The 8,419-nt window shown below is 49.9% G+C and overlaps 14 non-coding genes across 14 annotated transcripts; 2 read left to right on the top strand and 12 right to left on the bottom strand.

Annotated features, from left to right (window-relative positions):
• Nucleotides 1-190: 190 nt before the first annotated feature.
• LOC135003389 (U1 spliceosomal RNA) lies at nt 191-354 on the bottom strand. The gene has a single exon (XR_010204412.1). It is a non-coding gene; the product is annotated as a U1 spliceosomal RNA (small nuclear RNA).
• A 674-nt stretch (nt 355-1,028) lies between these two features.
• On the bottom strand, nt 1,029-1,191 carry LOC135003402 (U1 spliceosomal RNA). The gene has a single exon (XR_010204425.1). It is a non-coding gene; the product is annotated as a U1 spliceosomal RNA (small nuclear RNA).
• Nucleotides 1,192-1,340: 149 nt separating this feature from the next.
• On the bottom strand, nt 1,341-1,505 carry LOC135003403 (U1 spliceosomal RNA). The gene has a single exon (XR_010204426.1). It is a non-coding gene; the product is annotated as a U1 spliceosomal RNA (small nuclear RNA).
• Nucleotides 1,506-2,175: 670 nt separating this feature from the next.
• LOC135003398 (U1 spliceosomal RNA) lies at nt 2,176-2,338 on the bottom strand. The gene has a single exon (XR_010204421.1). It is a non-coding gene; the product is annotated as a U1 spliceosomal RNA (small nuclear RNA).
• Nucleotides 2,339-2,490: 152 nt separating this feature from the next.
• Nucleotides 2,491-2,654, bottom strand: LOC135003388 (U1 spliceosomal RNA). Its single transcript, XR_010204411.1, has one exon. It is a non-coding gene; the product is annotated as a U1 spliceosomal RNA (small nuclear RNA).
• A 972-nt stretch (nt 2,655-3,626) lies between these two features.
• LOC135003385 (U1 spliceosomal RNA) lies at nt 3,627-3,789 on the bottom strand. Its single transcript, XR_010204408.1, has one exon. It is a non-coding gene; the product is annotated as a U1 spliceosomal RNA (small nuclear RNA).
• Nucleotides 3,790-4,463: 674 nt separating this feature from the next.
• On the bottom strand, nt 4,464-4,626 carry LOC135003416 (U1 spliceosomal RNA). The gene has a single exon (XR_010204437.1). It is a non-coding gene; the product is annotated as a U1 spliceosomal RNA (small nuclear RNA).
• Nucleotides 4,627-4,778: 152 nt separating this feature from the next.
• Nucleotides 4,779-4,942, bottom strand: LOC135003373 (U1 spliceosomal RNA). Its single transcript, XR_010204397.1, has one exon. It is a non-coding gene; the product is annotated as a U1 spliceosomal RNA (small nuclear RNA).
• A 671-nt stretch (nt 4,943-5,613) lies between these two features.
• LOC135003397 (U1 spliceosomal RNA) lies at nt 5,614-5,776 on the bottom strand. Its single transcript, XR_010204420.1, has one exon. It is a non-coding gene; the product is annotated as a U1 spliceosomal RNA (small nuclear RNA).
• Nucleotides 5,777-5,928: 152 nt separating this feature from the next.
• Nucleotides 5,929-6,092, bottom strand: LOC135003356 (U1 spliceosomal RNA). Its single transcript, XR_010204379.1, has one exon. It is a non-coding gene; the product is annotated as a U1 spliceosomal RNA (small nuclear RNA).
• Nucleotides 6,093-6,766: 674 nt separating this feature from the next.
• LOC135003412 (U1 spliceosomal RNA) lies at nt 6,767-6,929 on the bottom strand. Its single transcript, XR_010204433.1, has one exon. It is a non-coding gene; the product is annotated as a U1 spliceosomal RNA (small nuclear RNA).
• Nucleotides 6,930-7,081: 152 nt separating this feature from the next.
• On the bottom strand, nt 7,082-7,245 carry LOC135003382 (U1 spliceosomal RNA). Its single transcript, XR_010204406.1, has one exon. It is a non-coding gene; the product is annotated as a U1 spliceosomal RNA (small nuclear RNA).
• Nucleotides 7,246-7,389: 144 nt separating this feature from the next.
• Nucleotides 7,390-7,505, top strand: LOC135003360 (U5 spliceosomal RNA). The gene has a single exon (XR_010204384.1). It is a non-coding gene; the product is annotated as a U5 spliceosomal RNA (small nuclear RNA).
• A 286-nt stretch (nt 7,506-7,791) lies between these two features.
• Nucleotides 7,792-7,904, top strand: LOC135003371 (U5 spliceosomal RNA). Its single transcript, XR_010204395.1, has one exon. It is a non-coding gene; the product is annotated as a U5 spliceosomal RNA (small nuclear RNA).
• Nucleotides 7,905-8,419: the final 515 nt, after the last annotated feature.

Below are 8,419 nucleotides of genomic sequence, written 5' to 3'. Positions count from 1 at the left end.
CCTTCATGATCATAGTATCTCACCTGGCAGGTAAGTAGGAGTTGGGCTAGAGCTGGGGAGGGTCGCTGCTCGGGCACCCCCCTGTCAAGTGAAGGAGATCCAACTGAGGCAGCACAAAGGAACTCTCGAAAGAAGAACAAGGCTAGAGGAAGATCTGAGACAAAGAAATCTGACTTTTACCAGAGCTGACCAGAGGAAAGCACAAACACAGTCCACCACTACCACAAATAATGCAGTCGAGTTTCCCACATTTGGGGAAATCACAGGGGTCAGCATACCCAGAGTGCAATGAATGAACCGCACCCTGGGAGAACAATCTTCATAACAATGGTATCTCCTATGCAAAATAAGTATGATTTGGGATATGGCTGGGGAGGGCCGCTGCTCAGGCACATCTCTGTCAAGTAAAGGAGATTCAACTGAGGCAGCACAAGGGAACTCTCATCTGGGGACAACAACTGCAGGGAGAACACATATTTTCAGATGAACATGGGAGGGCAGAAGGCTGCCTAATACTGAAGCACCCCCAAACAACAAACCAAATGCAACAACTAGTGCAAGCATTCCTGGGGGAAGGCCTGCAGCAGATAGATTTGCATATGGTGATGTCATCCAAGCAGTGGGTCAAAGTTGGCTTCAACCCTCGTCTGCATATGAAAAGAGAAAAGGGGCGTGCAGGGCATGGTGGCCTTTTGCGGCACTTGGCTGACCCCTAGTTTGCATTAAACACCTCCACCCTCCTTCGGTGTAGGGCTCATGTTGGCTATGCCCCAGCCCCTGAAGCATTCAAGCTGATTTCTTGCAGCAGCTGGGCACTGTAACAGCTCCAGAGCTGCTCTGTAAGTCAAGTAAAAGGGTGTGGGCCCTGCAGCACTACCTGTAGTTCGCATTGTGCGTTGGAAGGCACAAAGTAAGCAGAAAGGAGGAGAAGTCAGGATAGTGCGCAAGGGCATAGAAGGGAGCGGCTCAAGAAAAGAGAAGTGGAAACAGACAGCAAACTAGGCTGGAGAGAGACCTGAGACAAAGAGATCTGAATTATACGAGACCTGACCAGGGGAAACACAAATTATGCAGTCAAGTTTCCCACATTTGGGGAAATCGCAGGGGCAGCACACCCAGAGTGCAATGGGTGAGCCTTGCCCTGGGAGAAGCACCTTCATGATCATAGTATCTCACCTGGCAGGTAAGTAGGAGTTGGGCTAGAGCTGGGGAGGGTCGCTGCTCGGGCACCCCCCTGTCAAGTGAAGGAGATCCAACTGAGGCAGCACAAGGAAACTCTCGAAAGAAGAACAAGGCTAGAGGAAGATCTGAAACAAAGAAATCTGACTTTTACCAGAGAGCAGAGGAAAACACAAACACAGTCCCCCACTACCAACAAATAAAGCAGTCGCGTTTCCCACATTTGGGGAAATCACAGGGGTCAGCATACCCAGAATGCAATGAATGAACCTCACCCTGGGAGAGTAATCTTCATGACCATGGTATCTCCTATGCAAAATAAGTATGATTTGGGATAGGGCTGGGGAGGGCCGCTGCTCATGCACATCTCTGTCAAGTAAAGGAGATTCAACTGAGGCAGCACAAGGGAACTCTCATCTGGGGACAACAACTGCAGGGAGAACACATATTTTCAGATGAACATGGGAGGGCAGAAGGCTGCCTAATACTGAAGCACCCCCAAACAACAAACCAAATGCAACAACTAGTGCAAGCATTCCTGGGGGAAGTTCTGCAGAAGACGGATTTGCATACGGTGATGTCATCCAAGCAGTGGGTCAAAGTTGGCTTCAACCCTCATCTGCATATGAAAAGAGAAAAGGGGCGTGCAGGGCATGGCGGCCTTTTGCGGTGCTTGGATGACCCCTAGTTCGCATTAAACACCCCACCCTCCTTTGGTGTGGGGCTCATGTTGGCCATGCCCCATCCCCTGAAGCATTCAAGCTGATTTATTGCAGCAGCTGGGCACTGTAACAGCTCCAGAGCTGCTCTGAACGGCAAGTAAAAGGGTGTGGGCCCTGCAGCACTACCTGTAGTTTGCATTGTGCATTGGAAGGCACAAAGTAAGCAGACGGGAGAAGTCAGGATAGTGCGCAAGGGCATAGAAGGGAGCGGCTCAAGAAAAGAGAAGTTGAAACAGACAGCAAACTAGGCTGGAGAGAGACCTGAGACAAAGAGATCTGAATTATACGAGAGCCGACCAGGGGAAACACAAATTATGCAGTCAAGTTTCCCACATTTGGGGAAATCGCAGGAGCAGCACACCCAGAGTGCAATGGGTGAGCCTTGCCCTGGGAGAAGCACCTACATGATCATAGTATCTCACCTGCCAGGTAAGTAGAAGTTGGGCTAGAGCTGGGGAGGGTCGCTGCTCGGGTACCCCCCTGTCAAGTGAAGGAGATCCAACTGAGGCAGCACAAGGGAACTCTCGAAAGAAGAACAAGGCTAAAGGAAGATCTGAGACAAAGAAATCTGACTTTTACCAGAGCTGACCAGAGGAAAGCACAAACACAGTCCCCCACTACCACAAATAAAGCAGTCGAGTTTCCCACATTTGGGGAAATCACAGGGGTCAGCATACCCAGAATGCAATGAATGAACCTCACCGTGGGAGAACAATCTTCATGACCATGGTATCTCCTATGCAAAATAAGTATGATTTGGGATAGGGCTGGGGAGGGCCGCTGCTCAGGCACATCTCTGTCAAGTAAAGGAGATTCAACTGAGGCAGCACAAGGGAACTCTCATCTGGGGACAACAACTGCAGGGAGAACACATATTTTCAGATGAACATGGGAGGGCAGAAGGCTGCCTAATACTGAAGCACCCCCAAACAACAAACCAAATGCAACAACTAGTGCAAGCATTCCTGGGGGAAGGCCTGCAGCAGATGGATTTGCATACGGTGATGTCATCCAAGCAGTGGGTCAAAGTTGGCTTCAACCCTCGTCTGCATATGAAAAGAGAAAAGGGGCGTGCAGGGCATGGCGGCCTTTTGCGGCGCTTGGATGACCCCTAGTTCGCATTAAACACCTCCACCCTCCTTCGGTGTGGGGCTCATGTTGGCTATGCCCCAGCCCCTGAAGCATTCAAGCTGATTTCTTGCAGCAGCTGGGCACTGTAACAGCTCCAGAGCTGCTCTGTACGGCAAGTAAAAGGGTGTGGGCCCTGCAGCACTACCTGTAGTTTGCATTGTGCATTGGAAGGCACAAAGTAAGCAGACAGGAGGAGAAGTCAGGATAGTGCACAAGGGTATAAAAGGGAGGGGCTCATGAAAAAAGAAGTGGAAACAGACAGCAAACTAGGCTGGAGAGAGACCTGAGACAAAGAGATCTGAATTATACGAGAGCCGACCAGGGGAAACACAAATTATGCAGTCAAGCTTCCCACATTTGGGGAAATCAGAGTGCAATGGGTGAGCCTTGCCCTGGGAGAAGCACCTTCATGATCATAGTATCTCACCTGGCAGGTAAGTAGGAGTTGGGCTAGAGCTGGGGAGGGTCGCTGCTCGGGCACCCCTCTGTCAAGTGAAAGAGATCCAACTGAGGCAGCACAAGGAAACTCTCGAAAGAAGAACAAGGCTAGAGGAAGATCTGAGACAAATAAATCTGACTTTTACCAGAGCTGACCAGAGGAAAGCACAAACACAGTCCCCCACTACCACAAATAATGCAGTCGAGTTTCCCACATTTTGGAAATCACAGGGGTCAGCATACCCAGAATGCAATGAATGAACCTCACCCTGGGAGAACAATCTTCATGACCATGGTATCTCCTATGCAAAATAAGTATGATTTGGGAAAGGGCTGGGGAGGGCCGCTGCTCAGGCACATCTCTGTCAAGTAAAGGAGATTCAACTGAGGCAGCACAAGGGAACTCTCATCTGGGGACAACAACTGCAGGGAGAACACATATTTTCAGATGAACATGGGAGGGCAGAAGGCTGCCTAATACTGAAGCACCCCCAAACAACAAACCAAATGCAACAACTAGTGCAAGCATTCCTGGGGGAAGGCCTGCAGCAGATGGATTTGCATACGGTGATGTCATCCAAGCAGTGGGTCAAAGTTGGCTTCAACCCTCGTCTGCATATGAAAAGAGAAAAGGGGCGTGCAGGGCATGGCGGCCTTTTGCGGCGCTTGGATGACCCCTAGTTCACATTAAACACCTCCACCCTCCTTCGGTGTGGGGCTCATGTTGGCTGTGCCCCAGCCCCTGAAGCATTCAAGCTGATTTCTTGCAGTAGCTGGGCACTGTAACAGCTCCAGAGCTGCTCTGTACGGCAAGTAAAAGGGTGTGGGCCCTACAGCACTACCTGTAGTTTGCATTGTGCATTGGAAGGCACAAAGTAAGCAGACAGGAGGAGAAGTCAGGATAGTGCACAAGGGTATAAAAGGGAGGGGCTCATGAAAAAAGAAGTGGAAACAGACAGCAAACTAGGCTGGAGAGAGACCTGAGACAAAGAGATCTGAATTATACGAGAGCCGACCAGGGGAAACACAAATTATGCAGTCAAGCTTCCCACATTTGGGGAAATCGCAGGGGCACCACACCCAGAGTGCAATGGGTGAGCCTTGCCCTGGGAGAAGCACCTTCATGATCATAGTATCTCACCTGGCAAGTAAGTAGGAGTTGGGCTAGAGCTGGGGAGGGTCGCTGCTCGGGCACCCCCCTGTCAAGTGAAAGAGATCCAACTGAGGCAGCACAAGGGAACTCTCGAAAGAAGAACAAGGCTAGAGGAAGATCTGAGACAAATAAATCTGACTTTTACCAGAGCTGTCCAGAGGAAAGCACAAACACAGTCCCCCACTACCACAAATAATGCAGTTGAGTTTCCCACATTTGGGGAAATCACAGGGGTCAGCATACCCAGAATGCAATGAATGAACCTCACCCTGGGAGAACAATCTTCATGACCATGGTATCGCCTATGCAAAATAAGTATGATTTGGGATAGGGCTGGGGAGGGCCGCTGCTCAGGCACATCTCTGTCAAGTAAAGGAGATTCAACTGAGGCAGCACAAGGGAACTCTCATCTGGGGACAACAACTGCAGGGACAACACATATTTTCAGATAAACATGGGAGGGCAGAAGGCAGCCTAATACTGAAGCACCCCCAAACAACAAACCAAATGCAACAACTAGTACAAGCATTCCTGGGGGAAGGCCTGCAGCAGATCGATTTGCATATGGTGATGTCATCCAAGCAGTGGGTCAAAGTTGGCTTCAACCCTCGTCTGCATATGAAAAGAGAAAAGGGGCGTGCAGGGCATGGCGGCCTTTTGCGGCGCTTGGATGACCCCTAGTTCGCATTAAACACCTCCACCCTCCTTCGGTGTGGGGCTCATGTTGGCTATGCCCCAGCCCCTGAAGCATTCAAGCTGATTTCTTGCAGCAGCTGGGCACTGTAACAGCTCCAGAGCTGCTCTGAACGGCAAGTAAAAGGGTGTGGGCCCTGCAGCACTACCTGTAGTTTGCATTGTGCATTGGAAGGCACAAAGTAAGCAGACGGGAGAAGTCAGGATAGTGCGCAAGGGCATAGAAGGGAGCGGCTCAAGAAAAGAGAAGTTGAAACAGACAGCAAACTAGGCTGGAGAGAGACCTGAGACAAAGAGATCTGAATTATACGAGAGCCGACCAGGGGAAACACAAATTATGCAGTCAAGTTTCCCACATTTGGGGAAATCGCAGGAGCAGCACACCCAGAGTGCAATGGGTGAGCCTTGCCCTGGGAGAAGCACCTACATGATCATAGTATCTCACCTGCCAGGTAAGTAGAAGTTGGGCTAGAGCTGGGGAGGGTCGCTGCTCGGGTACCCCCCTGTCAAGTGAAGGAGATTCAACTGAGGCAGCACAAGGGAACTCTCGAAAGAAGAACAAGGCTAGAGGAAGATCTGAGACAAATAAATCTGACTTTTACCAGAGCTGACCAGAGGAAAGCACAAACACAGTCCCCCACTACCACAAATAATGCAGTCGAGTTTCCCACATTTGGGGAAATCACAGGGGTCAGCATACCCAGAATGCAATGAATGAACCTCACCCTGGGAGAACAATCTTCATGACCATGGTATCTCCTATGCAAAATAAGTATGATTTGGGATAGGGCTGGGGAGGGCCGCTGCTCAGGCACATCTCTGTCAAGTAAAGGAGATTCAACTGAGGCAGCACAAGGGAACTCTCATCTGGGGACAACAACTGCAGGGAGAACACATATTTTCAGATGAACATGGGAGGGCAGAAGGCTGCCTAATAATGAAGCACCCCCAAACAACAAACCAAATGCAACAACTAGTGCAAGCATTCCTGGGGGAAGGCCTGCAGCAGATGGATTTGCATACGGTGATGTCATCCAAGCAGTGGGTCAAAGTTGGCTTCAACCCTCGTCTGCATATGAAAAGAGAAAAGGGGCGTGCAGGGCATAGCGGCCTTTTGCGGCGCTTGGATGACCCCTAGTTCGCATTAAACACCTCCACCCTCCTTCGGTGTGGGGCTCATGTTGGCTATGCCCCAGCCCCTGAAGCATTCAAGCTGATTTCTTGCAGCAGCTGGGCACTGTAACAGCTCCAGAGCTGCTCTGTACGGCAAGTAAAAGGGTGTGGGCCCTGCAGCACTACCAGTAGTTTGCATTGTGCATTGGAAGGCACAAAGTAAGCAGACAAGAGGAGAAGTCAGGATAGTGCACAAGGGTATAAAAGGGAGGGGCTCATGAAAAAAGAAGTGGAAACAGACAGCAAACTAGGCTGGAGAGAGACCTGAGACAAAGAGATCTGAATTATACGAGAGCCGACCAGGGGAAACACAAATTATGCAGTCAAGCTTCCCACATTTGGGGAAATCGCAGGGGCACCACACCCAGAGTGCAATGGGTGAGCCTTGCCCTGGGAGAAGCACCTTCATGATCATAGTATCTCACCTGGCAGGTAAGTAGGAGTTGGGCTAGAGCTGGGGAGGGTCGCTACTCGGGCACCCCCCTGTCAAGTGAAAGAGATCCAACTGAGGCAGCACAAGGGAACTCTCGAAAGAAGAACAAGGCTAGAGGAAGATCTGAGACAAATAAATCTGACTTTTACCAGAGCTGACCAGAGGAAAGCACAAACACAGTCCCCCACTACCACAAATAATGCAGTCGAGTTTCCCACATTTGGGGAAATCACAGGGGTCAGCATACCCAGAATGCAATGAATGAACCTCACCCTGGGAGAACAATCTTCATGACCATGGTATCGCCTATGCAAAATAAGTATGATTTGGGATAGGGCTGGGGAGGGCCGCTGCTCAGGCACATCTCTGTCAAGTAAAGGAGATTCAGCTGAGGCAGCACAAGGGAACTCTCATCTGGGGACAACAACTGCAGGGAGAACACATATTTTCATATAAAAATCTTGGTCATGCTCTGGTTTCTCTTCAGAACGAACAAATCTTTCGCCTTTTATTAAAGATTTCCGTGGAGAGGAGCAAAACCGAGTTTTATCTCAATTTTTGCATGCCCCATATTATTGGGGTTTCTTTTATCAGTTTAAAGACAGAACGAGTGTGCTTTCTTGTTAGCTTTAATGTAAGTTTATTTGCATAACAATGACAATAAATATCTGTTTCTTTTCAAGCAGAACTTTCTTGACCATACTAATTGCTTGAAAGATCTGGGAGCACATGGAAAAGAGTACAAACCATGCTTATAGCAAGGGGAAGCCTGGTGAGAAATCTGCTTTCTTTCTTTCAAATTGGGTGCTCACTTTGAGCTGAATGAGGACTGCTGGCATGGCACTCAGGCGACAGGTGGAATCTTGGTCATGCTCTGGTTTCTCTTCAGAACAAACAAATCTTTCGCCTTTTACTAAAGATTTCCGTGGAGAGGAGCAAAACTGAGTTTTATCTCAATTTTTGCATGCCCCATATCATACCTCCCAACTGTCCCGATTTTCGCGGGACAGTCCCGTTTTTTGGGGACTGTCCCGCTGTCCCACCTGCGGGCCGCAGTGTCCCGCGGTGGGGAGGACAATTGGGAGGCTCTGTCTGTCGCTGCCCTGCTTAGCAGAGCAGCGGTGAATAGACGCTGTGCGCATGCGCACAGCGTCTATTCACTGAAGTCAGAGGGAGAGGTGGCATGCCAGCGGCTCACAGAGCGCTGGGCATGCCCGCTCAGTGCCGAAAACGGGGGCGTGACTCGCGATCGCGGGTCCTCCCGCGAAGCCACGCCCCCTTTTACTTAGGCCACACCCTTTTTGGGAGCGCGCGCGACTTCGCCGCGCGTGTGTCCCTCTTTGCGAGCCGACAAAGTTGGGAGGTATGCCCATATTATTGGGGTTTCTTTTATCAGTTTAAAGACAGAACGAGATTGCTTTCTTGTTAGCTTTAATGTAAGTTTATTTGCATAACAATGACAGTAAATGTTTGTTTCTTTTCAAACAGAACTTTCTT

This window comes from Pseudophryne corroboree, unplaced genomic scaffold (assembly GCF_028390025.1).
Source record: "Pseudophryne corroboree isolate aPseCor3 unplaced genomic scaffold, aPseCor3.hap2 scaffold_1857, whole genome shotgun sequence".
Lineage (NCBI taxonomy): Eukaryota > Metazoa > Chordata > Amphibia > Anura > Myobatrachidae > Pseudophryne > Pseudophryne corroboree.
Note: the sequence above shows the minus strand (reverse complement) of the source record. Positions and strands in the feature narration are given on the sequence as shown.